Raw genomic sequence first — 26,844 nt, 5'->3', positions numbered from 1 at the left:
AACTATCTTGTTTCTAGGCTTCAACAAGCCATGGGCAATCCATCTCTCCAAAGTGAAGTGCGACGACAGCTCCGTGCTTACAGGATTCTCCAAGCTCATCACCATGAGGAGAGAACACCTAGGAAGCCTCCTTGTGAGACTCCCAAAAGAGGTCTCTCTCCGATTCGGGAAGAAGAAGAGAATCCATACGAAGGGCTCAAGAATTTACTTCTTGATGATGCATCTCATTCCCAAAGGAGAACTCAAGAGCCTCCACCAAAGGAACGAGAAGGAAGTGAGTCTCCCGCCACCTCGGCGGAGATGGCTCCACAAAGACGGTGGGCTAAACGCTCTCCATCACCACCAAAGCGGAGAAGACTATCACACTCTTCTCCACACCATAATTCAAAGAGGGATGACAAAAATCAAGAGAAGAAAAAGGTGAGAAAGAGGACACCCTCTTCTCCATCTTCTTCATCTTCTTCCTCTTCTGAAAGTGATGGTGAAGACGACAAAGATCAAAACAAGAAAAAGGCGAGAAAGAGGTCACCCTCTTCTCCACCTTCTTCAAATTCTTCACCTTCTGAAGAAATTGATGGTGCTTGAACCATCAAAAAGAAGAGGCCATAGGAAATCCTATGCCGCAAGGAAGAGGTCATCCAAGCTGAAGAAGTTCAAAGAGGGAAGAAAGAGCATCTCTTTCCTTACCTATGATGGCACCTTTGGTGCTACAGACAAAGTCTTGGCCTTTATCCAACAGTTTGATGCGGCGTTATGAGATGAGGGCTTCACGGAGTCCTCTAAGCTACTCCATGTAGCTATGCACTTTCAAAAGTCCGCCAGGCAATGGTGGTCTAGCCTACAAGCCAACGATGAAGCTCCATGAACATGGAAAGCTTTAAGAGCTTCCCTTATGAAGCAGTTTCTGGCCACCGATGCCAAAGACAAAGTACTCACCGAATGGCGAAGCTTAAAGCTCTCTCTCTAAGAATCCGTCCACAAATATGTAGACAAGTTTTCGGACCTACAACTCAAAGCCACTGTCTTCAAAAAGTTGGATTTTGGAGAGCAAAAGCAACAATTTTGTGCGGGCTTAATCGAAGAAATGGCGGAGTATGTCAACTCCCAAAGGCCACGTACCATATCGGCGGTAATACACCATACTATGGTGGCCTCTCGAATCAATTTCCAAACGGGGGCTAAAAGAAATAATAAGCCCACGAAAAACAAGGGTTCCAACGAGCCTAAGGGGAAGGACAATGTCCAAAAGTCTCCTAAGGGCAACTCCAACAAAGCTAAAGAGAAGGGAGTTTACAAAGGTAAAAACAAAATCTCTCCTGAAGAGCTTGAGCGTTATCGCAAGGATAACCGGTGTTTCAAGTGCGGCGAACGAGGACATGCGTACCGCGCTTGTCCCCAAAAGAACAACCGCCAAATTCCTCCTAGAGATTCCTTGGTTGAAATCCAAGAGGAGGAGACTCACCAAACTCAGCACAAAGGATCTCCTCTATGCCATGCTAGGGGAAAGGTAAGAGAACATGATGCTTTTATTCTCTTTGACCCTGGTTCTACTCACAATTTTATATCTATAGAGTTGGCCACCAAGCTAGGCATACAAGCTTACGAGATGGGAGATGTCCTATCCGCAAATAGAGCTTTCAAGGGGCAAGAAGCTTCAGTCACTCCCTTAATCCGGAAATTGAGGCTTCATGTCCAAAGCTATGTGGACAAAGAGGACTTCCAATGTTTGATCGCCTGGCTGCCAATGTTAAATTCCCTGAAAGGAGGATCTCCTTTAAGTTTAGGGAAAAAGACATGTATATAGATGCTAAGGAAATGGGTAACACTATCCCCATTGTATATACACCAGCTTTCAACAAGTCAATAAAGAGCTCTATTTCCGTGTACATGATTTTTGTTAAAGATTTTCAAAATGAACCTAATGTTTTAGCAAAAGAAAATAAAACCAAAAGGAATTAGAGTTATCCAATTTTCTCAAGGGGTTTCAAGATGTTTTTATTGACGACATCCCTTGTGAGATACCTCCTAAACGAGGTAATGATGACCATGCAATTGAACTTCTTCCAGGAAGTTCACCGCCTAACAAACCTCCTTATAGAGTTTCTCAAGCTCAATAAGAGGAGATTATGCAGCAAGTGCATGAGTTAGTTGAGAAGGGCATGGTTAGGCCTAGCTCATCTCCATTTTGCTCACCTGTGCTATTAGTGCAAAAGAAAGACGACACATATCGTATGTGTGTCGACTATAGAGCACTAAATAGGATCACTATCAAGAATAGGTTTCCCGTTCCACGGGTAGAAGACCTATTATAAGCTACAAGTATCGACCTACTTCAGTAGGATTGACCTAAATAGTGGCAATCATCAAATAAGGATAGTTGATCAAGACATTGTAAAGACCGCATTTCGCACCACATTTGGTCTTTACGAATACATTGTCATGCCTTTTGGTATTTACGAATACATTTTCATGCCTTTTGGCTTGACCAATGCACCAGCCACATTCAACCGCTTGATGGAGAAGCTGTTCAGGCCTCATCGAACCTTCACTGGAGTGTTCTTTGATGATATTATCATCTACTCTAATTCATTAGACGAACACAAGCAACACCTCTAGGTAATATTTCAAGTTTTGAGAGAGAATAAACTTTATGTTAATCGAAAGAAAAGTGAATTTTTCTTGCAAGAAATTCAGTATTTAGGTCACATTATCTCTCAAGATGGCATCCAAATGGATCCATCAAAGTTAGAGGTAATAAAAGGATGGCCTAAACCAAGGAATCTTCATGAACTAAGAAGCTTTATAGGTATGTGTGCATACTATAGACGCTTCATAGAAAAGTTCTCACAAATTGCGGGAGCATTACATGACCTAACAAAGAAAAGCGTTAGGTACACATGGTATGCTAAGGAGAACAATGCTTTCAAAAAGCTTAAAGAAAAGCTTATCTCTCAACCTGTGCTTACACTACCGGATCTCTCAAAACCATTAGAGGTCCAATGTGATTCTTGTGGTGATTGCCTTGGAGCTATTTTTCTCCAAGAAGGGCACGCCATAGGCTATGAGAGTTGAAGGCTCGACTCTGTTGAGCAAGCTCTAGGCATATATGAAAAGGAACATCTTGCAATTCTACATGCCTTAGACTCATGGAAGCACTATTTATTGGGGACTCCTTTCATTCTGCGAACGGATCACCAAAGTCTTAAGTACTTTATGACGCAAACCAAGCTCTCCGACAAACAAATGAGGTGGGCAAATTTCCTTTCGCAATTTCATTTTCATATTGCTCACATTTATGGCAAGCATAATCAAGTAGCTGATGCACTCTCAAGACGGTCGAGAGTGAATGCGGTTTCCATAGCAACTCACAATGATCTATCTTCAATGATAGATGAGTATGCTATGGAAACCCTCTTCATTTCACAAATTTCCATAGCAACCCTCTTCATTTCACAAATTTTCAAGTACCATGGCTTGCCAATGTCCATAGTGTCGGATAGAGATCCTAGAATGACCAGTAATTTCTGGAAGGGTCTCTTTGAGAATTTAGGGACAAGGCTAAACTTCTCTTAGGCCTATCATCCACAAACGGATGGCCAAATTGAAATAGCTAACCTAACAATTCTCGATCTACTAAAAGCCTATGTAACGGAAGTAGATCAAAGATCCCAATGGGAGAAGTACTTACCCTTAGTGGAGTATGCTTACAATAACACTATCCATACGTCCACAGGAAAAGCACCTTTTGAGGTAATTGAGGGAAGATCAAAAAGTCCCTTGCTACTAAAGGTACATGGGAAGATCTTCGCTGCAGATGAGTATAGCCGAGACCTACAAATATCTTTTCAAAAGATTAAGGATGATATCTCTATCTCATAGCAAAGGCAAAAGGCTACTTCTGACAAGCACAGAAGAGCCCAAGCCTTTAAAGAAAATGATTGGGTCTTATTAAAGTTTCCCAGGGCTCGATTAAGGCACACGACGGACAAAATCCTACGGGACACCAAAAGTACTATGCTAAACTAGCAAAAAGGTACTATGGTCCCTTCCAGATTCTTAGGCCAATCAATGAGATGGCCTATCAACGCAAGTTTCCCAATCTTTGGCTCATACACAATGCTTTCCATGTGAGCCTATTAAAGCCTTACAAAGGAGAGCCACATCAAGAACCAACTATTGAAGACCCACCGGAGATCGAGGACTAAGAGGAGGTGCTGCGGCCCGAGTCCATTCTCCGACATGAAGACAAGGTATTAAGAGGCAGTAAGACTATCCGACAATATCTTATTAAGTTTAAGAATTATCCTTTTGAAGATGCTAGATGGATGCAAGGCATACAATTAAAGGATAACCTTAACCTTGTCAATGCTTACAATGCTTCCCAAGAGTAAGCAAATGTACAAAATGTTAAAAATGAACAAAGTTTTTGTCTTATAAGACTCTCTTTTTCTTTATTGTTCACAAAAATGAAGTAGTATGCATGCTTAGATCAAGTTTGTGGAGACGACGTCTCCTAAACACCAAGTAGAGCTTGTCACTCTGCTATGGAAGATTGATAGGACTAATGTGCAGACATGCTTGTGACAGCCTCAGGCTCTCAAGCGCTAAATGGACTACTCATCCATTGTGGAATGATGTCGTAGGGTAACATAGGGATCCTCTACCCGCTAAGAAAAGGACTCATGAATATGCTTTATCTTTTCTACACCATAGTCGAGGACGACTATGATTTCAAGAGAGAGGTAATGTCATAATAATCAATATCTAATTCTCCTAAATGATTTTCTCATGTTAAACTGATCATTTGATATGGGAAAGTGCCAGGGGAGAAAAAGCTAGAATATTGGTTAAGCTAGCAGACTAGCCACAATAGGGATCCAAAGGAGGGAAAATAGGGATCCAAAGGGGGGGCCATCTGCAAAAGAGCCATGTGCAACAATGGGCTAAAAAGACCCTAAGGTTCAGCCATTAAGACTTCCAAAATGCTAAGGTTCCAAAATTCAAAGGTTGTGTCCAAAGGTCAACCTTAAGGGAATTGGATGCTTTGTGTGTGTACAAAAAATTCTTTGAAATCCCTACTTGGGAGGGGGCATGCCTTGCATGTGGGGGATGAGAGCGAAAGCCACACACACACACACACAAGCTCCCTTTACACAAAGGAAATGAGGGACACATATCAACTCCCTAGGCCAGATGCCCACAAGGTATACCCTATTCCTACTGGATGGCCTTGGATGTGGACCAATGAGAATTAGGCTAGAGTAAATCTAGTTTAATTAATTTAAAAACACTTAATAAAAGAACCAATGAGAATTAAGTCCTCTAGAAGACTATTGGACAGTCTCCCAAGGGGTCCAATGAGCATTCAACAGCCCAATGGCTTGCCTGATTACTATTGGCCAAGAGGCAAAGGGGTCCAATGAGAGTTTAGTTGAATTATTAAATTACCTAAAGCTCTCACAAAAGGGGAAAGGGGGACACATGTCAGAAGGCTATCAATTATGCTGCTTAATAGTCATTGGCTAGTCCCCGGGAGGTCCAATGGGAGGATAGCAAGAGCAATTAGCAAGAGGGATCGCCCAAGAGAGAGAGGGGGCTGATTTTTGTAAGGCATTATCACACACACACTCTCACACAGTCTATGTGAGAAGCAAGAAAAAGACTATCTCTTCCCAAGCTTTAATGGAGAGCTCATCACCTACTCCAAGCTTGTGAGATAGAAGCCTACATCGACACACTCTTGGCATGTGGATGCAAATCCAACCAAGAGCCGAGCTTCAATGCATTATCATCTCCTCTACCATGCTAATTACTAAGCTAAGCTATGCTAATATGAGTGATTATGTGAGTAGATGCACATCTTTCTCGTAAGATACTCCTTCTTCCTCTCAATCTACTCTCATACCCTGCTAGCTCTCACCATCTTCGAAGGTGTGTGAGGTCTTGGGTCTGAGACCGGGGATAATTGATGTTGTGTTTGTTAAGTGTTTTGCTTAGTGCATGAAGCTTTCATCTTCATTGCACTAGCTAGGTTTGAAGGAACACAAAGAATTGTATTGTACAATGTCTCTCTTGATGGGAGAAACCATAATACAAAGCCTTTTGGAGGGGGGACCGGCTCCATGCAAATCCGGTCCTCAATAGCTTAATTTCTCTCTCTTTTGAAAGTATTGTTCATGCTATCTAACTAGGTGTTATGCTTTTTGTTGCTCTCTCCACCCAAGCACTCTTGTAATTGTCATTAGGAATCTATTCTAATGAAATGCCCACTATGTTCATGCTAATTTCGGCTACACACAAGTTTTTAGGCCATTAAATGTTACACAACGCTTTTGTCGTGAAGGATCCTGTGCCGTGATGAAGAAGGAACTGTCGCTAATGCCATGCTCAATCACCTCATCACTGTCGATGCCACCGCAATGCTCAATCACACACACTCTCTCCCTCTCTCTCTCTCTCTCTCAAGCACGCACAACACACACACACACACACACACACACACACACACACAAAATTTCATGAGTCCTTTCTCATGCTTCACTACACAATTGGATAGAAAGAGCATGGCTTCGATTCAATAGAATCCCTATGTCTTCACCCTTACATCTCAATTATCCCATCCATTACATGATTACACAAGCAACTATCACAATAATAACACATATTGGATGCTCAACTAAAGGTAAGATACGGTTGGCTAGAATTACACTAAACTCCCTAGTTTGGGGTTTGTAGTTAAAATATCCTCTTAGGGGTACGCCGAAATGGCAATACAAAAATATCTTACGATGTGGTAGAAACTGAACGGGCAAATATAACTGTTCGTAAAATCCACACTTCATTAAATGTTTCACATAATAATACTACGTCCCTATGTCCAGGGTTTCTTTTACCATCACCAGACGGATATTTTTCTTGAAGTGTTCTTGACCCCAAAGGGTCACCCGTGTCACTCTATTTTGATATTTCCACCATTTTTTCTACGCAACCAAAGTTTCTAATAGGGGGAATAAAAGACACTCATGATGGAGTATGTTGTTTCTCATAATGGACTCATTTGATTGCTACAAATGAGCAATGGATATTGCTAATACCTGATCTTGACTATAAGTCATAGCTGATGAAGTGTAAGGCACAGCGTAAAACAAGTTATTGATTTAAACTCCTAAAAACTGCTCAAGTCTGTTATAATGCACTCTAAAGTATAATAAGATTGTCTTATTTAGACCCACATAAACATCCTCTGTCCAGTATTATCCGTACTTAAAGCCCACTTTACTTGCCAACTCTTACTGGTATCCCAGAACACATTAACTTACCTTTGTTTTCTCTTGACATATGTTTCTCCTAGAAACATACTGGACTAGCCGTCTTACCTAGAATAGTCTCTCTTGAAATATAGGTACTATGAGTAATTTTCTTCTGTGACCATCTAGATTTGCAAGTAAAGAAGTCAAGCTGTAGAGCTACTTAAAGTTCACTTTCATGAATAAAAATCACATTTCAAGTTTGAACTACATGCTTGTCTATGGTGAGCTTGTGCTAAGCTAAGTCAATACTCAATATTGTGTTTATGAGTCCAAGCTAACCTATCTTGGAACCTAATTCACTTGAGTGATAATCTTGTTTACACACACTTGCACTATGTTTCTCTATCAACCACCTTAGCTACCACGATCCCATTCACTACAACAAAAAGAGGTGTTATCGACGTATATAGCGACGCTTAACGTCGCTATACGCGTCGCTATATGAGTCCCTATGAAACTGTCGCAAAGAGCGTCGCTATACGCGTGGAAAGGGTTTATTGGCGATGTGTATAGCGACACGTATATAGACGCTGGTATAGACGCAAATAGCGACGCGTATATCGACGACCATAACAGAAAAAAAAATTATTGGACAGAGGGCAGGTAGCCTGGCCTATGCCCAGTGAAAAGATGGACACAGCCACCACAGCCAGACTTCCTGCCCTCTGCCCAAGAAAACGAGCAGTACCAAAATCAACCGTGCTCCCGCAGAAATTTCGGCAGAGTTACCTTCATTTTTACATAAACTTTTCAAAAAAAATATATCATGTATACGCCTCCTACATGCTATCCATGTAGGATCTCACATGAGATTTAAGGCCAATGACCATAAAGAACCATAACCATAACTTAAAAGCATAACCATAACGAACCATTACCATAACTTAAAAGCATAACCATAAATTAAAACCATAACTGACCATAACCAGAAACAAAATTAACAATAACCATAAGCATAACCAGAAAGTTAAACATAACCATAAACAAAACCTGAACCATAACTATGTCTATACAAGAATAGGAGAAATAACCATGTCTATACAATGACAATGACAATAACCATAACCATAAGAAAAACAATAACTGTATGAACGATAATCATAACAATATATATATGTCTATACAAAAGGAGACACAGAAGCGTGTCTGTGTCTCACAAAGCATATATATGAAATCCTGTCCACTGATGACTAGGCGTCACAACCTGCACATAGGACAACTAACAAAATTAGTATTGATATTACTTCACATATACTTACTTAATTAAATCAACTCACACATATTAACGTCTCACCTCAAGCGATCAGCGAGACTGTAGGGCCTCCAAGTCTACAGGCTCTCCTGAAGCATCAAGATCATTCAATACTTCATAGATACCTCTGCGATATCCATATGACTCCTCCTGACGTGTCGGGGCTCGATGCATCGCAAGATTCTGTGTTTATACAAAAACCAAAGCAATAAGAATACATGATTCATCGCGTTTTAAAAAACGTCATAGTTAAGATTGGATTAGAAACTCACAAACTCATAGCGAAAGGTGTCGAAGCCTCCGCTGCCAAGATGAGATATCCCCATGGTCATCTGTCGTATCTCCACGGCCTCACGCTGCTGTCTGAACCGCGTGGCCGCTGTCTGCTCATCCTCCCTGATCTGCAGCCATGTCTCGTGTGGGATGTCCGAAGGTTTCGGCGAGCTGGTCCTGAAAGCCTTTCGAGCTGCACCTCGTCGATGTTTCACGGTGTCCCATGCAACACCCTTGATCCACCTCCTCGGAACAACGTCAGAACCCGGAGCAGGCTGGTACTCTGTCAGGATGGTCTCCACTATGTAAGTGACTTTGTCCTTTTCCTGCTCACCCCAAGACGTCAGAATGTTGGTCAAAAATTGAAGCTCCGCGAGCTGGCGAATCCGCTGTCTCATCTCAGTCCCGACTCTATCCATGTCAACAGAACCATCTGCTCGTACAGTATAGAGCTTGGAGGCACTAGGATCAGTTGCCCCCCAAGGCGTCTGAGGTGTGCCAAGAGGTGTGTCGAGAGGTGTGCCTGGGTAGGACGGGGATCGTGCGCGAGGAGGGGTCAAAGCATCTGTGGACCCTCCTCCACAGCAACCACCACCTCCACCTGACGCTCATCGAGATCAGCGAGTGCGCCTGTGCTGCAGAGATGAGGACGTACCTGCCTCTGCCCCACCCCTAGGTGTTGAAGCGGCCATGATGGGAGAAGCAGGCGTCATATCCATAGGCATCCCCCCCCCCATAGGCGTCCCCCTCCCATAGGTGTCCCCCCCCTAGGCGTCGGACCCTCGAGTGTGAAGCCCGGAGGTGTAGTACCCGTGCCTCTGGCTACCGAGTACTGAGAAGCCTCTGCCATCTGAGTAGGCGTCATCTGTGTAATGAAGCCCATGAATGCATCTGCACTCATAGAAGCAGGATCTAGAAACTGGTCTGCCATACTGAAGTTCTACACAAAGAAAGTAAAATAAAGCGTCAGAACACAGTTGTTTAAATTAACTTTAAGATTGATTTTAAATCAACATCTTCACACAAACACTTATAGGCCTAGGCCTCGACGAGTGAGGCATCATCGATAAGATCTTGCACTGTATCATCGTCTATCTCTAATTGCAAACATAACTCTGCCCCAACTCATTCTCACAGATTGTCTTCATCCATTGCATCTTCATCTACAAGTGTCAATTCTGGCTCGTCTGCATCATCCCTCGTATATCTGTTAGCTTCCTCTGCCATACCTTGTCCATCTCATCTAATGTCACAGTAGTATGACGTCGTCTGACTAACTTCCCTCCAGGATATCTTGCCCTTCAAATACTTGTTTATTTCTTGGAGCAACCTGAACCACAAACCACCATTGTCGCTCTCGAGGGTCCGGTACAAAGACCACTTGCTCGCAATGTTCGGGGAGAGCAAATGTGTCGCTTGCATCTGTCCAAACCTTTGTAGAATCTATTTGCACAAGTTTGTTTCCATCTCTGTGTACTGTTGCATTGCGACCAGAAGTAATCACCTTGAACCACTTCACATCCAACAAAAACATCTCAAACCGCCTGAAGCTTACTTTCAGGATATCTGACACCAGACCACAGTAATCTAGGTTGCTAGTGCTCTCATTCGTGTCTCTGGCACTGGCCCTGCTCTTTTACATGAAACTAACCATTACCCCACTGTCAAACGTGTTTCTTCTGCTGTCAATTTGTTGTGTTTTGAAATTCTTTCCATGTGACCACAGTGCCATGTATGTATGATACTTCTAGTCACATCCAATAGCCAGCTCTTCCTCTTCTAGAGATATGGGTTCTCCGATCTGTCGAACTTCTCTCACTGTCTTGTCCAACCATGCCATTGTAGGGAATTCAGGTAGAGGAGCGAGATAGTCTGGCAAGGGTAAACCTCTAGTCGTTCGGCTTCGCCTGGAATCCTGTCGCTCCCTATTGCATCTCTCTTTCTCTTCTTCGTACCTTTCAAGCCATTTTTGCATCGGCACTAAATTTAGTATACAAAACTTCATGATCTTTTCTCGCATGGTGTCGTTCATTTTCTTCGGCACCCCAATGCCCTTGCTGCTCCTCTCCCACCAGCCTTGCATCCTCCTCATCGCTCCACAGTCGAGGCATTTCTGGGTCAAAAACGGATAGAAATTCGGTCTTCAATACAAGAGACTCTTGCACCAGCCATCCTTTTTCCATGCTCCCCTCTGGACGCGCTTTTTGGCGAACAAAACCCTTAAGTGTTTTCATAAACCGCTCTAGAAAGAACATCCAACGGCTGTGGACTGTACCTGCCTGCAACCTCATCTACTACATGGACGAGCAAGTGCATTTGGATAGTTAGGCAGCTCGTGGATAGATACTTCTCAATCATGCAAACTGCCTCAATGGAGTTAGCCCTTGCGACTGCAATAGATTCCTTTCGTATCTCCTTGGAAGAGATCCATCACACTAACGCACTTCCTCCGTTAAACACCCCTTGATCGCAATTGGAAGAATGAATTGCAAGAACTTATGCCAGTTGTGCGATTTCAGTCCTTACAGTTGATCGTCACGGGTGAATGCTGTCTTGAGACATCGCATATATCCTGTTGGCGTCATGAACTCTGAAATCACCCTTTTAATTTGTCGCTCTTCGTTTTTTAGCAATACCCATGGCGATCTTGGAAGTTTTGTTTGGCCAGCTGCATTGGTGAAAGGCACAGCTCTTGCATCTTTCCAATTGACTGCAAATCATCTCGTGAAGCTCGATTGTCTTTCATTCCCATGATTGTCTTCTAGAGGAGCTCTCCCACATTCTTGAATATATGCATTGGATCCAGCAAATGGTTAATTAGTAGATCACCCCAGTACGGCAACGTATGGAGAATGGAAAAACGTTTCATTCCAGGAACAGGTTGCCCCTCATGTTGCTCCCATCGGCGACGCCACTCTTGTACATGCATAGAACGACATTCGATGCGACCAAGCTGACCTTCGCGCAAGTGATGGCCATCTGGAAGATAACGGTGGTGGCCTTGATAAATTGTCTTTCGAAGAGAGGCAGAATAGCGCACATCCAAAAACTGCCCACAAATTGGACATGCATTGTATCCCAAAGTTGTTATCTCTGCATATATTAAAGCATGAATCAGGCCAAGGCAAAGTGCTTGCGAATAGAGAGAATTTTGTAAATCAAGAATCATTACCAGAAGCTTCTCCGTATCCTGGCCAATCATGCATAGTCCACATAAGAAGTCCATGGATCCTTGCATGCTATTGTCCTACTGGTTCAACCGCATCTGCTATGTCGATCCCATGCCATAACTCCTGGAGCTCGTCAACTAGTGGAGCTAGATAAACATCCATGTTTTTTTCCTTGAACTTACCAGGTACAATCAAGCTTAATATCAAATGACCCTTCTTGATGGCAAGCCACGGCGGGAGGTTGTAATTGATAAGGCACAAAGGCCAAGTGCTCCATGACGAGCTTCTCAAGCCAAATGCATTGACTCCATCCATTGCCATGCCTAAACGCAAATTGAGTGGTTCACTCTTAAAATGTGGCCATGTATCTTCAATGTGCCTCCAGGCCTTTGAATCAGCAGCAGTAGGCACCCTAAATGTTGCTGTTAAGTATGGAGCCTGATTTACCCTTGTAATTTTCTGTGGTAAAAGCGCACATTTGTAAGGCCCCCATTATGAGGAGAAGCCATCGTGCGTGAAGGAAAATCACTCACCGGAAACCAAAATTTTCACGGACAAGAATCAGGGGCAACTTTAAAGGCCTCGGGGACGGAGGCCCCAGAGACTTTTTTTCGCCGGAATATTCTTTTTCGCCGGAATATTATGGCCGGACGGCGGTCGGAAAGTAGTCGGAAAACAACCGGTCGGTTGGCCGGTGGCCGGTAGTCAATGGCCGATGGCCGGTGGTCGAAAGTCAATGGCCGGTGGCCGGTGGTCGGAAGTCAATGGCCGGTGGCCGGTGGCCGAATTCAATGGCCGGTGGCCGAATTCAAAAGTGGACTTGTCTTCTCAAGGGCGGCCACACATGGGCGAATTGGAGGGTCCGATTTGGACTTATTCGCACAAGGGTGGCCACATGGCTGTCTCTCATAAGAGAGGGCAGCCCTTTTGGCCTATAAAAGGAGGCCATTTCTACACACATTTCATAGTGTGAAGTTGATGCAACAAGGTGAGTGTGAGGTGGTGAGAGTGAAGCAAGGCGGGAGCTCCATTAAGGGTATAATCCCTTTGTAAACTACTTCTTGTTTTGAAGTACTAAAGCCATTGAGTGGCTGCTTTCCCGTGGACGTAGCCCACATTGGGTGAACCACGTATATCGTGTGTACTCTCTCTCTCTCTCTACTCTATAATCTCGTGTATATAAATCTGTCTCTCTCCATTAAGTAATCTACTCAATTATCTATTTAGCTACGTCTTATTTCCTAACAGTTGCATCAGTGGATCTATTCGTAGAATGCCACCGCATCAACTTTGCAATGGAACCACAACGAAACATGCTTTTTATCCTAAGAATAATAGGGAAATGCCGCAACACTTTAGCTGGCACTGTCTCACCAACTGTATCTTGTTTGTAGTGCATTGCTCCACACTTAGGACACGACAGACAATCTGCAAATTCATTGCGAAAAAGAATGCAATCATTTGGACATGCATGAATCTTGTTGTAGTCCAAGCCAACTGAGGTCAATAGTTGCTTTGCGTCTGGCCTGGAGGGGGGCATTTCATTGCCAGCCGGGAGAAGTTGCTCCCGCAACAACCTGTTTAAGTCACATTAAATTAAAAAGCTCTCCAAGCACGTCACCGTTGCAATCGGAAAATCTCTTTTGTAAATTAAGTACCTAAACAAAGCAATGACGCTTGCATCTGACCACCCGTACACTGACTGAAGATTCAAAAACGCCAGACAAGTACGAAGCGTTGATATTTTGGCGCCTTCATAAATTGGTTGACGTGCCAACTTCCTCAACATGTCTTCAGGAGGTAGGCGCACGGCTTCTGGTGCTGCTTCGTTAGCGTTCTCCTCGCTTGTCTGGAAGAAGGCATCCAGCATGTCCTCCATGCCGTCGTCTTCTGTCTGTAAGTCCTTTTCTGCTTCCATCCTTGGCTCTATATTGGTCGGACCTTCATGCATAATCCTTTCTCTCTCTCTCTCTCTCTCTCTCTCTCTCTCTCTCTCTCTCTCTCTCTCTCTCTCAGATGTAGGTGCTATGTCGCAAAAATCAATGCCCGTTCCGTAGGAGTCGTATCGTAGATTCTGTATGGCTTCTTTAGCAAACTCTCCGTACTTGTGTACATGCTCATTACATATCCTACGCTTGCGCAGGATTTGATACTTGCAGAGCGTGCACGAGCATGCAATCTTTTCCTCCATGTTAGTTGATGACGTTGCCATCTACAATGATTATGAATATTGTTTTAACATATATACTCCTCACAATGTAAACTACCTCTCATTCTCTAGTCTTGCCCAATCTCCGTACACCTCGGTCTAGAGGTGTACAGAGATCAGGACCACCGGGTCAAAATCTCGTCTTTATTGGTCAAATCCTATATGGGTAGACACATACGTGCACTCCCAAGTGTACATGGCAATGCATGTAGTGGGCAAAACCCCTTTGCCTCTTTTAGTTCCATAGTTTCTTCAACATCCAACGGCTATCTCCGTAGAAAAACACAACCGGATTTGACCTACGGCTTGTGTATTTGGCGTTTCCCCTATCCGTTTGACCTACGGCTTGCCATACACGCTCTTGACATTGCTTTAAAACTAACTAATGGACTATGGATGGTTTCAGTAGGCATAGAAGTCATTTCCGAAATCCGTTTGTGGTTTTCCGTAGAAAAACGCAACCGGATTTGACCTACGGCTTGTGTATTTGGCGTTAATTCAAACCCATTGACCTACGGCTTGCCATACACGCTCTTTACATTGCTTTAAGACTACTTAATGAACTACGGATGGTTTCGGTAGGCATAGAAGCCATTTCCGAAGTTCGTTTGCGTTTTTCCATAGAAAAACGCAACCGGATTTGACCTACGGCTTGTGTATTTGGCGTTTCTTCTATCCGTTTGACCTACGGCTTGCCATACGCGCTCTTGACATTGCCTAAAGACTACCTAATCGTCTACGGATGGTTTCAGTAGGCATAGAAGCCATTGTCCATTTGCGTTTTTTCGTAGAAAAACGCAACCAGATTTGACCTACGGCTTGTGTATTTGACGTTTCTTCTGTCTGTTTAACCTACGGCTTTCCATACACGGTCTTGACATTGCCTTAAGACTACTTAATGGACTACGGATGGTTTCGGTAGGCGTAGAATCAGTTTTCGAAGTCCGTCTGTGTTTTTCCGTAGAAAAACGCAATCGGATTTGACCTTCGGCTTGTGTATTTGGCGTTTCTTCTATCCGTTTGACCTACGGCTTGCCATACGCGCTCTTGACATTCCCTAAAGACTACCTAATAGACTACGGATGGTTTCGATGGTTTCTTCTATCCATTTGACCTACGGCTTGCCATACGTGCTCTTGACATTGCCTAAAGACTACCGAATGGACTACGGATGGTTTCGGTAGGCATAGAATCAGTTTTTGAAGACTGTCTGCGTTTTTCCGTAGAAAAACGCAACCGGATTTGACCTACGGCTTATGATTTTGACGTTTCTTCTGTCCGTTTGACCTACGGCTTGCCATACACGCTCTTGACATTGCCTTAAGACTACCTAATGGACTATGGATGGTTTCGATAGGCATAGAAGCCATTTCCGAAGTTCGTTTGCGTTTTTTCATAGAAAAACGCAACCGGATTTGACCTACGACGTAGAAGCCGTTTATGAAGTCCGTTTGGGTTTTTCCATAGAAAAACCCAACCGGACTTCAAAAACGGCTTGTATTTTGGGCGTTTCTTCTATCTGTTTGACCTACGGCTTGTTATATGCCCCCGCCCAACCTTTTTTGAGGAGGAAGTTTGTCTCTAAGAGCAACGACGGCGCTGTTGTTGCTCCTTAGAGGACTTTCATGTGTAAAGATGAGAGTTGAGCTTCGAATGTATTTTGAGCTGGTCAAATGAAGTCAGAGGCTGCATCAGGCGATCCTGGTCACTTTGGCTCGACATGCACAATGCCCGGTCAGACTACTGACCATGGAGGAGATTGATGAGGTCCGCCAGCACGACAGATGCTGGATCTCCTATGATCTACCTATCCCAGCTAGCAGTTTTAGTTGCTTAGTCCACACCCAGCAGTTTAGGATTCCATAATATTTTATTTTGTCATTTTGTCATCTTGTTATTCTGACTTTGTATCAGTCTACCACATTGTAACTTTCTGGTCTCATAGGTCACTTTGGCCTTTTGAAGAGTTAATATAACATTTCATTTCATTTCTTTCTTTAATTTTAATTTTTTACGCAAACCATAATTCTCTCTCTCTCTCTCTCTCTCTAGTTTTAATTTCCTACGCACATTTTTCTCTCTCTATCTCTCTCTTTAATTTTCTACACGCACACACACTTCTCTCTCTCTCTCTCTCTCTTTAATTTCCTACACGGACATACACTTCTCTCTTTCTCTCTCTCTCTCTCTCTCTCTCTCTCTCTCTCTCTCTTTCCTACACACACACACTTCTCTCTCTCTCTCTCTCTCTCTCTCTCTCTCTCTCTCTCTCTCTCTTTCCTACACAAACACACACACACATACACCGTTCTCTCTCTCTCTCTCTCTCTCTCTCTCTCTCTCTCTCTCTCTCTCTCTCTCTCTTTCCTACACACACACACACACGATGTGGAGAGAGAGAGAGGGGTTGGGGGGGAGGGGGGAAGAGTGCCATAATACCTGCTGCGCAGGTTTCGGCCAAGATCTGAGAACGCGCGCATTGAGGGCGAAAATGGCCCCTTCGTGCGGGTTCGGCTTTTTTTCCCCCAAATTCTTAGCGTCAATATGTCCGTCAATATGGGAGTCGATATACACGAGGAAAACTTTACCTTTCTACGTATATATCCACAGGCATATCGATATATAAGATGTCGATAACTTTGGGTTATGTTGTAGTGATTCCCATCAAGTGGATATTAGTGAGAATAACATCCCCTAATCATCACTAGGATTTTTGGTGTTTTCTCTTCTTCTCTCCCTTGCATACCTTATGACTAATTAACATCAATTGGATAGAGTGAGGATGTCTGTGGGTTTGATTAACATCAATTAACATCCCTTGCATACCTTATGACTAATTAACATCAATTGGATAGAGTGAGGATGTCTTTGGGTTTGATTAACATCAATTAACATCCCTTGCATACCTTATGACTAATTAACATCAATTGGATAGAGTGAGCATGTCTTTGGGTTTGATTCCCTTGAGCCACTACTCTCCTAGCTAATTAGCAGGCTAATTAGCACTATATTTTTCCATTAGGCGTGTTTTCACATTAATCTTCTCATTTTTTACATTCTTATTTGTGCATAAATGACTCTCAAGTGAGGCACCATTTAATTCATCACTTATGTGTGAGAGTAGCCTGTCTCAAGAGTTTCCCATCAAAACAATCCATGCTGAAATCGCCTTTCATTTGCACATTTTAGAGGTCGAATAATTTTACACACTCTCGCTCTTTGTATTAGAACATTGCTTTAGAAGATTTTTGTGTGTGGTGTGGAGGATTTAATGAAACCCCCCTTTGTTTGAGGAACAAAGTTTTCTTTTAATTTTCCAAGGCATGGGACCATTGCCTAAACAAGGGCAATTTTGACTTTATTGGACAGACACACACACAAAAGGAGCACCCACAAGCAATGGCAAATGGCTGCTTGGCAGACCTCACGATGACCGTAAGCTCGATTGAAGTAGAACTTCGGGTCCAAATGGACCCGAACCGGCCACTTGCAGGATTGGCCCTGACCCACGCCTCTTGAGCATCCATGTACCACCGACCTAGCACACTCGATTGCATCTGATTGGACGCCCCTGCCCCTCCCTACCTGGTTCTACTGCCCGGCAGCCTACCCCGACCCCGCTTGCCTAAAGCCCCGCTGCCCAATCCCATTTTATCCTTGATCTCGCAAGCCCCCTCAAATGCTCCTTGGCCACGCTCAAGCCCTTTAAGGGATCACTTCTATTGCAGGCCAATAGAAAGCCCTAAGTCCCACAGTGCAATCCACAGAGCTAATTTAAAGGGACTTCACACCTACAAAAGGTCCAGGAACAACAAAAAAATAAATTGTTGAGCTTCATAAAGACTTTATGAGCCTTCTTTCAATAAGTAACTCAAGGTGACTTCAAAGCAAAGCCTCAAAGCTTCAAAAGAAGAAAATCAAGGCTTCCCAAAGCTCCGCATCAAGCATTCAAAGAAGAACCAAGCCGAGATCAAAAGTTGTGAAGAGGAGATTCACTTCGGTGGAGAGGTGCTTCAATTCAACAAGGAAATCTCTCTCTCTCTCTCTCTCTCTCTCTCTCTCTACTTGCAATAAAATAAATCCATCCAAGCACAATATATAAAGTTGAATTCTGGGATACTTGAATGCATGTACAGAGACACCAAGTGAACCAATTATCGAAGACCCTCCCGAAGTTGAAGACCAAGAAGAGGTGCTACAAATCGAAGCTATCCTTTGTCATGAAGACAAGGTACTACAACATGGTAAGATTATCCGACGATATCTTATTAAGTTAAAAAATTATCCTTTATAAGATGGTAGATGGATGCAAGGAATACAGCATAAGGATAGTATGAACCTTGTCAATGCTTACAATGCTACATTAGAGTAAGCAAATGTACAAATTTCTTTTAAATGACCAATGTTTTTGTCTTATAAGACTTGTTCTCTGTTTGTAATTGTGCACAAATTTAAATAGTATGCATGCTTAGAATCATGTTTGTGATGATGACGTCTCTCAAACACTAAGTAGAATTTGTCACTCTACTTGGGGAGAATGAAATGGACTAAAGAGTAGACATGCTTCCGGCAGCTATGTCTCCCAAGCACCAAATGGATTAGTCATCCACCTTGGAAAGATGTCATAGGGTAAAAAGGGATCCTCTACCCGCTAAGTAAAATTGACTAATGACTAAGGCTTTCTCTCTTCTACCTCATAATCGAGCACGACTATGATTTCAAGCGAGAGGTAATGTCATAAAATCTAATATCTAACCAACCCAAATGATTTTCTCATATTAAACTGATCGCTTAATGTGGGAGAATAAACAGGAACAAGGGTTAAGATATAGATAGTCCTTATAGATCTATTTCAACACGCGGCCAATGATAAAGGGGCCCAAATGAGAAATGCTCTATCAAAGAGCAAGGCTAACCAATGGAGCACAAGACCTTAGGGTTAGCTTCATTAAATACCTCCAATAATGTGTGTAAAAGTCCCTTGATCTTAGATAAGCTAGGATTGAGCTTAAGGTGGGAATCCAACCCAGATCGAAGTGCTTGTCCTGCTTGAGGTGCTTATCATGCTTGAGGTACTTCTCGTGCTTGATTAAGGTGCTTGAGGTGCTTGTACTGCTGGATGATTAAGGTGCTTGAAGTGCTTGTCCTACTGGATGACTAAGGTGCTTTGTTATGCTTGCTTGAGAATCTTGTGGGAACACCCCCAAGCTAGAAGTGCTTTGTCATGCTTGATGAGTAAGGTGCTTGAGCACCTAAAGTCAAAAGGAGCCCTACATAAGAGGGGGCGAGCCCATATTGTAGGGGCTAGTGAGAGCACGAACACACACACACACACACACACACACAGACACACACACACACACACTCTCAAGGTAACCCCAAGCCTTAAGAGGCAACAGGGACACATGTCAAGCTCCTACCCATGCTACCTTCATGAGGTGCTTGAATCCTATTGGCCAAGCTTAAAAGGGGTCCAATGATAAATTACTTGAATTATCTAATTCTTTTTGTATTTATCAAGTCCTCTCTCTCAAAGGGGAAAGGGGGACACTTGTCCCAAGGCTACCCTTGTTGCTTGTAATGCCTCCTGCTTGTGATTGGCATGAGCTTCAAGGGGGGGTGGGGTCGACCCAAGCAAGCTAGGGGGTTGCTTAGGGGGTATACTCACCCACACACACTCACCAACACTCTCATTGTGTACTATGCAAAGTACAAGAGCTGCCTCTCTTTCTCCAAGTAAGTAGAGGTTGAGAGCCTATACCAACACTCTTGGCTATGGAGTGAAAATCCAACCAATAGCCATGCTTCAATGCTTAAGCTTGCCATCTCCTTCTTCTTCATTACTATGCTATTATGTATGCTAGCAAGAAGAGTTATGATAAGTGAGAAGTTAATTTTTTCTCCTATGAAATGTTTCTTCTTCCTCTTCCGTACCCTCATTCCTTGCTAGCTCTCTCCACCTTTGAAGGTGTTTGAGGTCTTGGGACTGAGGCTTGAGATAGTTAAAACTTTATTCAAAGTTTATGTTATGCTTGTGATGCATGAAGCTTTCCATCTTCATCGCATCACCTAAGTCATAAAGAACACAAAGATTGTATTGTAGCAAGTCTCTCTTAATGGGAGAAATCATAATACAAATGCTATTGGAGGGGGGACCGGCTCCACATAAATCCGATCCTCAACTTTTGTCACGTTCTCTAAATTCTCTCTCTTGCAAAAGTATTGTTCATGACAAGTTAACTAATTGCTATGCCTATGTTGTATCTTTAATTATGTTCACCCGCTATGCTCATAGAGTAATTTCTGTGCGCTCGAGATCCCGCCCCTCAACTCGGACCGTCGATCCCATTACCCCACCCCGCATTTAATATGGGTGTCACTTAGTGCCAAAGCTTCCGTTTTGCAAAACAAAATCACACACACACACACACACACACACACACACAATACACACCATGTCTTACAGATCAAGAGCCTCTCTCACTCACACGCGCACACACGTACAGACCAGTCTCACAGAGCACATGACCATCTAGCAAAGACGGAGGAGATGCACATCAAGGTGGTTATCCGTCTCTCATCGCGCTGCGTCATGAGGAATTGGGGGAGCGTAGTTATACCGTTTCGGATATTGCGGAGCTTGAAGTGCCTGAAGTGCCTGAAGTGCCTGAAGACAGTGAACGTCATCTGAACAAGCACCTGCCAATACTGCATGACTGTGCACGCAATTCAGCTAGGGATGATGATATGCTGATTGACAATGAACTCAAACCCTAGATGATCATGTTTCTGTACTCAACGTTCATGGACGTGTGGAAGTTACAAATGACGATGTAAATGCTGTTCCCTGCCAAGCTCCTTTAGATCTAATTTGTGATGACACTTCTAGTGAAGTTCATGATCCTATGGACGCCATTTCATGTGTCGACATCAGTAGCGATGCCGTGGGGGACGATAATAGGGATGGACACCATGCCATCATGGACAGCATCGATGCGAGTGGTTTGAATGATCTTCATACCGTTCCTCCGTAGGACATTGCTACTGCTGTTCATGAAGGAGAGAGACTGGATGATCTTCAAAAAGTTCGTCCCTCTCATGTTGCTGCTGATAAATACCCTCATGATGTTACAGCTGGGAGACCCGATGATCTGCATAATGTTTCTCCCTCGGATGTACTGGGGACTGGCAAATATTCTCAAGAAGTGACAGAGAGACCTGATGATAACAATGAGCAGGACAACAATTCTGATGAAGGTGCAGACATTTATGAATATTCTTGTGGGATCGATGGGAGTGATCTGAATGATCTTTATGATGTTCCTCCCTCAGATGTTGCTGCTGATGAATACCCTCACGAAGCGATAGAGATCAGACCCAATGATATTAACCATGAGCAGGACAATATTAACTCTAATGAAGGTGCATCTATAGATGATTCTTACGACAATGCAGACGACCACAGCAAAAGCGCAGATACAAAGGGTAAGGAACTCAAAAGGGACCCTGAGTTACCATTCGATTCCACCTCTTTCTGCACAGGCATGGAGAATGTGCCAAGCTGGTTGCCAAAATATGTATATGAAACTTGCTACTTCAACTAATTTCTAGAGCACAAGAACCACCTGATCAAGTACTTTCATTATGATCATATGACAAAAGCTACCAAGCTCCTCTGTGGAGGAATGTGCCGCAAAGAAACATCAATGGATGCAGAATTGGACATATCGCTTCAAGTTGGTAGAAACAAGTGCATGAGTGCATTAGATCAAAGCAGCAGATTGGGTAAGTATTTCAATACAAATGGCATCCAATTGTTCAAATGCAATCACATGAATGTTATCTTCCTACGGTCCTCCTAAGTGGGGTGGCAAAGGCTCCTATAATTAGCATCAAGCAAAAGGGAAAGGGAAAAGCAACAGAAAATGTACCATCTCCCAGTATGTGTATATTGCGGAGAAAGGGAGAAGCAACAGAAGATGTACCATTCGGAGGAAGTAAGTGCCATCTAAGACCAATTTCAGCCACTAAGAAGTCGGCTTTGGTGCCCATACGAAGCGAGAGGTGCTGCCTAGCTTGCAAGAGAGTTTTAGCACTTCAACAAGTTGTAATTTGCTGCTCCATTGGATGCAAGTTGGGTGCAATGAAGGTTGGGAGGATCCCTTCCAACCTCTATGAGGTGTCTAGTAGGGAGGATGAGATATACTTTTGGATTGAGTTGTGTCAGCAACACAACATTGACATTAAAAAGCCACATCCTTTAGTAAATCTACTATTGCATCTTGAAGGATATGATGACTCTTATTTGCCGGAGGGCTCTTCAAAGAAGATACTAGAAAGACTTGCACATATAGAGGGAAGCTGGGGGGGGGGGGGGGGGGGGGGGGGGGGGGGGGGGGGGGTTGTTCACTATACGTAAAACCTATATATCACGTGCGCTCAAGGACTATTTTATAAAACCCCTAGCTATGAATTTTTCACCAATAAGAAGAACCTTTTTCCTATTCAATGTGTAATTTGTTTTTGAAATATTCTTTTTTGACACCTTTCTATATGTAAATCTGTGAGAGAATATAGAATAAAATAATCCTTACTATTGAACCCATGTGATAGACATTTTTTTAATTATAGTGACCCCCTTAAGGAGGGAAGAAAGGAGAAGGCCCAGACAAGGACATGGCCCAAAGGTCGGCAACCTCTCAACAGTCACGGACCATATAGGAAGATCAAGCAAAGGATCTCCAAACTCAACATCAACTCCAAATGACAATGCACGGACACAACTAAGCAAAACAACCTTGGTAGCAACATGGGCTTTAGAAGACCGTCTAGCATCAAGTAGATGAGGATGTTACTGCTGCTAAAAAGCTGAACAAAAAAGGGTTCCCAGAACATGATCCATAAAGATTGGCTACATTCTAGTTGTGGATGTTTTATCATATTGAGTTTAGCATTACAGCCTATGAAGTATAATCTAGCAAATCAAGAAGCCTAATGGGTCAAAGTTCAGACTTGCAGCTCTAAGTGACTAGTTACTAGCTCTCTGATCTTTGATCTCATGCTTTGTTTTTGGTCGTTTACATTGTCGTGATACCTTGTTTTGGCTATGATATAACTCTCGTATTTACGATAAAGTTGTTGAAGGAAGCTAACGAGGTTTGTGAGTGTGAAAGCAAAAAAAGTGAAATAGATAGCTGAGTCATAGAGCATGATGCCAAAGTGCAAATGAAACAAGCTGAGCAACAACAAGAATATGTCAATGAGAATAGGTCATCATTGACATATGTGAAGAAATCGACAAAAGTTGTTTCAAAGAAGTTGACTCCACAAAAAGTGCAAACAAAAGCAGATGAAGGAGCAAAGTTTCCAAATTCAACCTCAAATGTTCAGCAAACACAATATCAAGAGAAAAACAGGGAGAAGGAAGAAGATCGATCGTCTCCTACGATGATCAAATTCAGCATATGCGGAGAAACAGGACTCAAAATCACATGTTCAGCCGTGATAGATCCAGAAGCGACAAAGAATCTAATGTCTATTAAAGAAGATCAACCTCGCAAGACTATTTCACCTTTGACGAGCTTCCATCAAACTTCCTTTGAAGCCTCTACATCAAGAGCCAAACCATCGCCAATACAATGGAAACCAAATAAAAAAGTTTATCAACCCAAGTTTCCATCACATCAAAGCATTAGGAAGAAGCCAAAGAATATCATCCAAGTGCTAGTATCCAAAGAGCACATCCAAGTCAAAGATCCAGTTTGGATACATGAAACACGGGTCCAACCACAACAACAAAAGGTGACAAGGTGGGTAGCATCAAATGAGTCAATCACTTCTCAGGGCTACTTCCAAGGAAACGCTAATGTTTGAGCCAAAAATCCTAAAGTAACAGCTTGGATGTACTCACCTCAAGAAATAAGTTCTACAAGGAGCAAGCCGAGCTATCAATGGAAGACAAACAACTCAAAAAGGAGAAAGAAAACCACAAAAGGCAGAAGAAAAGACCTTCCAAGCAAGCAACACAAAAACTATGGGTGCCGAAGTCAGACCTTAACCAAGCTACCTAAAAAACACAGGTGAAGCAACGGTTGATTCCAGTCAAGCTACTCGAAGCACAAGGATTTTATGAAGGTAACACTTAAATATGGTTACCAAAAGTTGTAGCTCAATTTGGAACAACCATAAGAAATCATGCGTTACAAGATTCTACCCAAAGACAAACAATGATAACCAGCAACCAAGAGAAGCCAATTGCAACCAAGGTTGTTACAATCTCTAGATGGATACCTCGTCATCAACTCCAAAATCAAGGCTTCTACAAAGGAAACAATCAGTCATGGCTATCGAAGCCTAGTGTCCATCAAGTCATCGAGCAAAAGGAGCAAATACAAAAGACCGTCACACACGGACCAAATACAAGGGGGGTTCCAAAATCTCTCGTGGAAACTCAATCACAGAGGACCCACACATCTCGAGAGCCGCTTCTCATGCAATATAAAGCAAAGGGTACATCACTCCATACAAGAGTTGAAAGACTTGTTTCACAAAGCAGTGTGAACATACGACAAGCAAGTCATGAGGAGCCAAAGTTTGCCAACCTACTCAACAAAATGGTGGCATCCAAAGACCAACACAATGAAAAAGGCCTAAATTTCTAGAACTTATGGAATTGGGTTTCTGGCCTTGAACAGGTAAGTCCAAGTCACCATGGCATAAAAGTCAGAGTTGGACAGCTAAGCCACTAAATGAGCGAGGCTTAGTCCTCCCAAACCTTCATGTAATATTCTATGTAGCCTAAGCGTCTTAGTTATTCTAGGTACTTCTCAAACTGGAAGAGTTGAGCAAATTTACGTTGTGTCGCTCATGGTGATATAGGTGAGCATAAGAGTCGAAGTGAAGGAGGAAGTCCAAAAGACGCTCACGCATTCAGCACAGTGTGGTATGAATGGAGAATCTTTTACATCGAAAGACCTTCTTGGAAACATGGAAGCTATTGAAACGTCCTTTGATGTCACATGTGCTACATTTGTTCCTTGAAGCACCCATCAACTCCATCTCTTCTTACACTGCATACTTTTGTTTGAAAATTTCTCATAAGCATATAGAGTGTCCCATAATTGGCATTTGCATTAGGCACTCTTCCTTTGTTTCTCCCAAGCACTCACCTTGCATGACAAGTACTTCAAGTCCAAATACTCAACTCCAATAAGAACATATACCAAAGACACTTTTTTCCACCGGGTTTTGTTTTCTTTGGTCATTTAGGTTTTAGACCCTGATCTAGAAACCTTCATCATCAACTTCTTGTATAAATTCCTTCTACATCAACAATAAGAAAATGGCTACCCAAATCAATCAACAATGACTTGGAGCAAAATTTTGCAGGTCTCCATATGCTTATCAAGAGAATCTTTCATCTCCAAGGTTGACAACAAAGCTCCATCAAACAATGGCAAGTCAAAGAATGGCCTAATGACAAGCAATGACAAGTTCCGCAAGAGAGTCATCAACGACAATCGAAAGTAAATCACACAATGATTCAACATTGGCTATCTATTGCAAACAACTCCAATTGCAGTGGACATGGAAAGCAAACCCATCTTAAAGTCAGCGCCACAAAGAGGCTCAGTTCTACAAACTCAAAAATATGAAAATCCCTCTACACGGTGGCCAAGATTGGCAACAAAGAGAAGACTGCATGCCTCAATATTCAAAGATCAAATCACGTATCAACAACACAACAGCTATGAATCACTCAAGAAAGGGGCGAGCATCATCAACGACAACACACTTCCTAAGCTAAAGACCAACGTTGAAGACAAAGTTGAAGACAACCCTATGACAAGACTGCACAAGGTCGTGTCAAGGGATAACACGATTTAGGAAGGGGGGAATGTTTGAGGACAGATCCAGCGGGCGATGTCGTGCAGCTCCGCTGCCATGTAGAGAAACAGAGCAGACAAATGCAAGCTAAGATTCTTTGAAGCCTACACATTTACTGAGCAGTGATGAGGGCTTGTTAATAGGCCAAGCTTAATGATTAATGTATGCCAGCTGCGGCTTAAAAGGGCCAACAGATGCCTCAATGATGCCAAAAATGAGTATGCTTGCAGTGACCACAGATGAGAGATTATGATCTAGAACTGTAGTGCTTGAAGTGCTCTACTGGCCTGTCTTTACGGCTTGTCGATTGGAGCCACGGTGAAGAAGTTATGGCACTTTGAAGTTTAAGTCGATTGCAAATCCGTACCGGATTGGGCAACTGCAGCTGAGGTGACAGAAATGAAATGAATGCACGGGCCTGAAGTGCTCAATTTCTGGAGCCCGTCGGTCTTTTCAGATCGGTGATCAAGTTTACGGTTGCCAAGATATTGGCCGTTAAAGATTCACCGGGGGCCGGCTCCGTACCAGTTTGGTCCGCTCGATCGGAGTGCCATCTGGGATTTTTACAGTCTCAACAGGGTTTGTATGCGCTCTATGCAGTTTGAGAAGTCTAAAGGAATTAACGGCTCGCCAAACCGAGTTCGGGTTCATGAGATAATATAGATTGAGGCCGGTGTCAGCTGTCGGCACTGTGCTGAGCTGGATAATTTCGGCATTATCTGAGAAGCTGATACAAACAATTAA

At 43.0% G+C, this 26,844-nt stretch overlaps 1 pseudogene; it reads left to right on the top strand.

Moving 5' to 3' along the window:
* Window positions 1-20,748: 20,748 nt before the first annotated feature.
* LOC147442092 (uncharacterized) lies at window positions 20,749-23,060 on the top strand (annotated as a pseudogene).
* The last annotated feature ends 3,784 nt before the right edge of the window (window positions 23,061-26,844 follow it).

This window comes from Adiantum capillus-veneris, chromosome 14 (assembly GCF_014529385.1).
Source record: "Adiantum capillus-veneris isolate H3 chromosome 14, ASM1452938v2, whole genome shotgun sequence".
Lineage (NCBI taxonomy): Eukaryota > Viridiplantae > Streptophyta > Polypodiopsida > Polypodiales > Pteridaceae > Adiantum > Adiantum capillus-veneris.
Note: the sequence above shows the minus strand (reverse complement) of the source record. Positions and strands in the feature narration are given on the sequence as shown.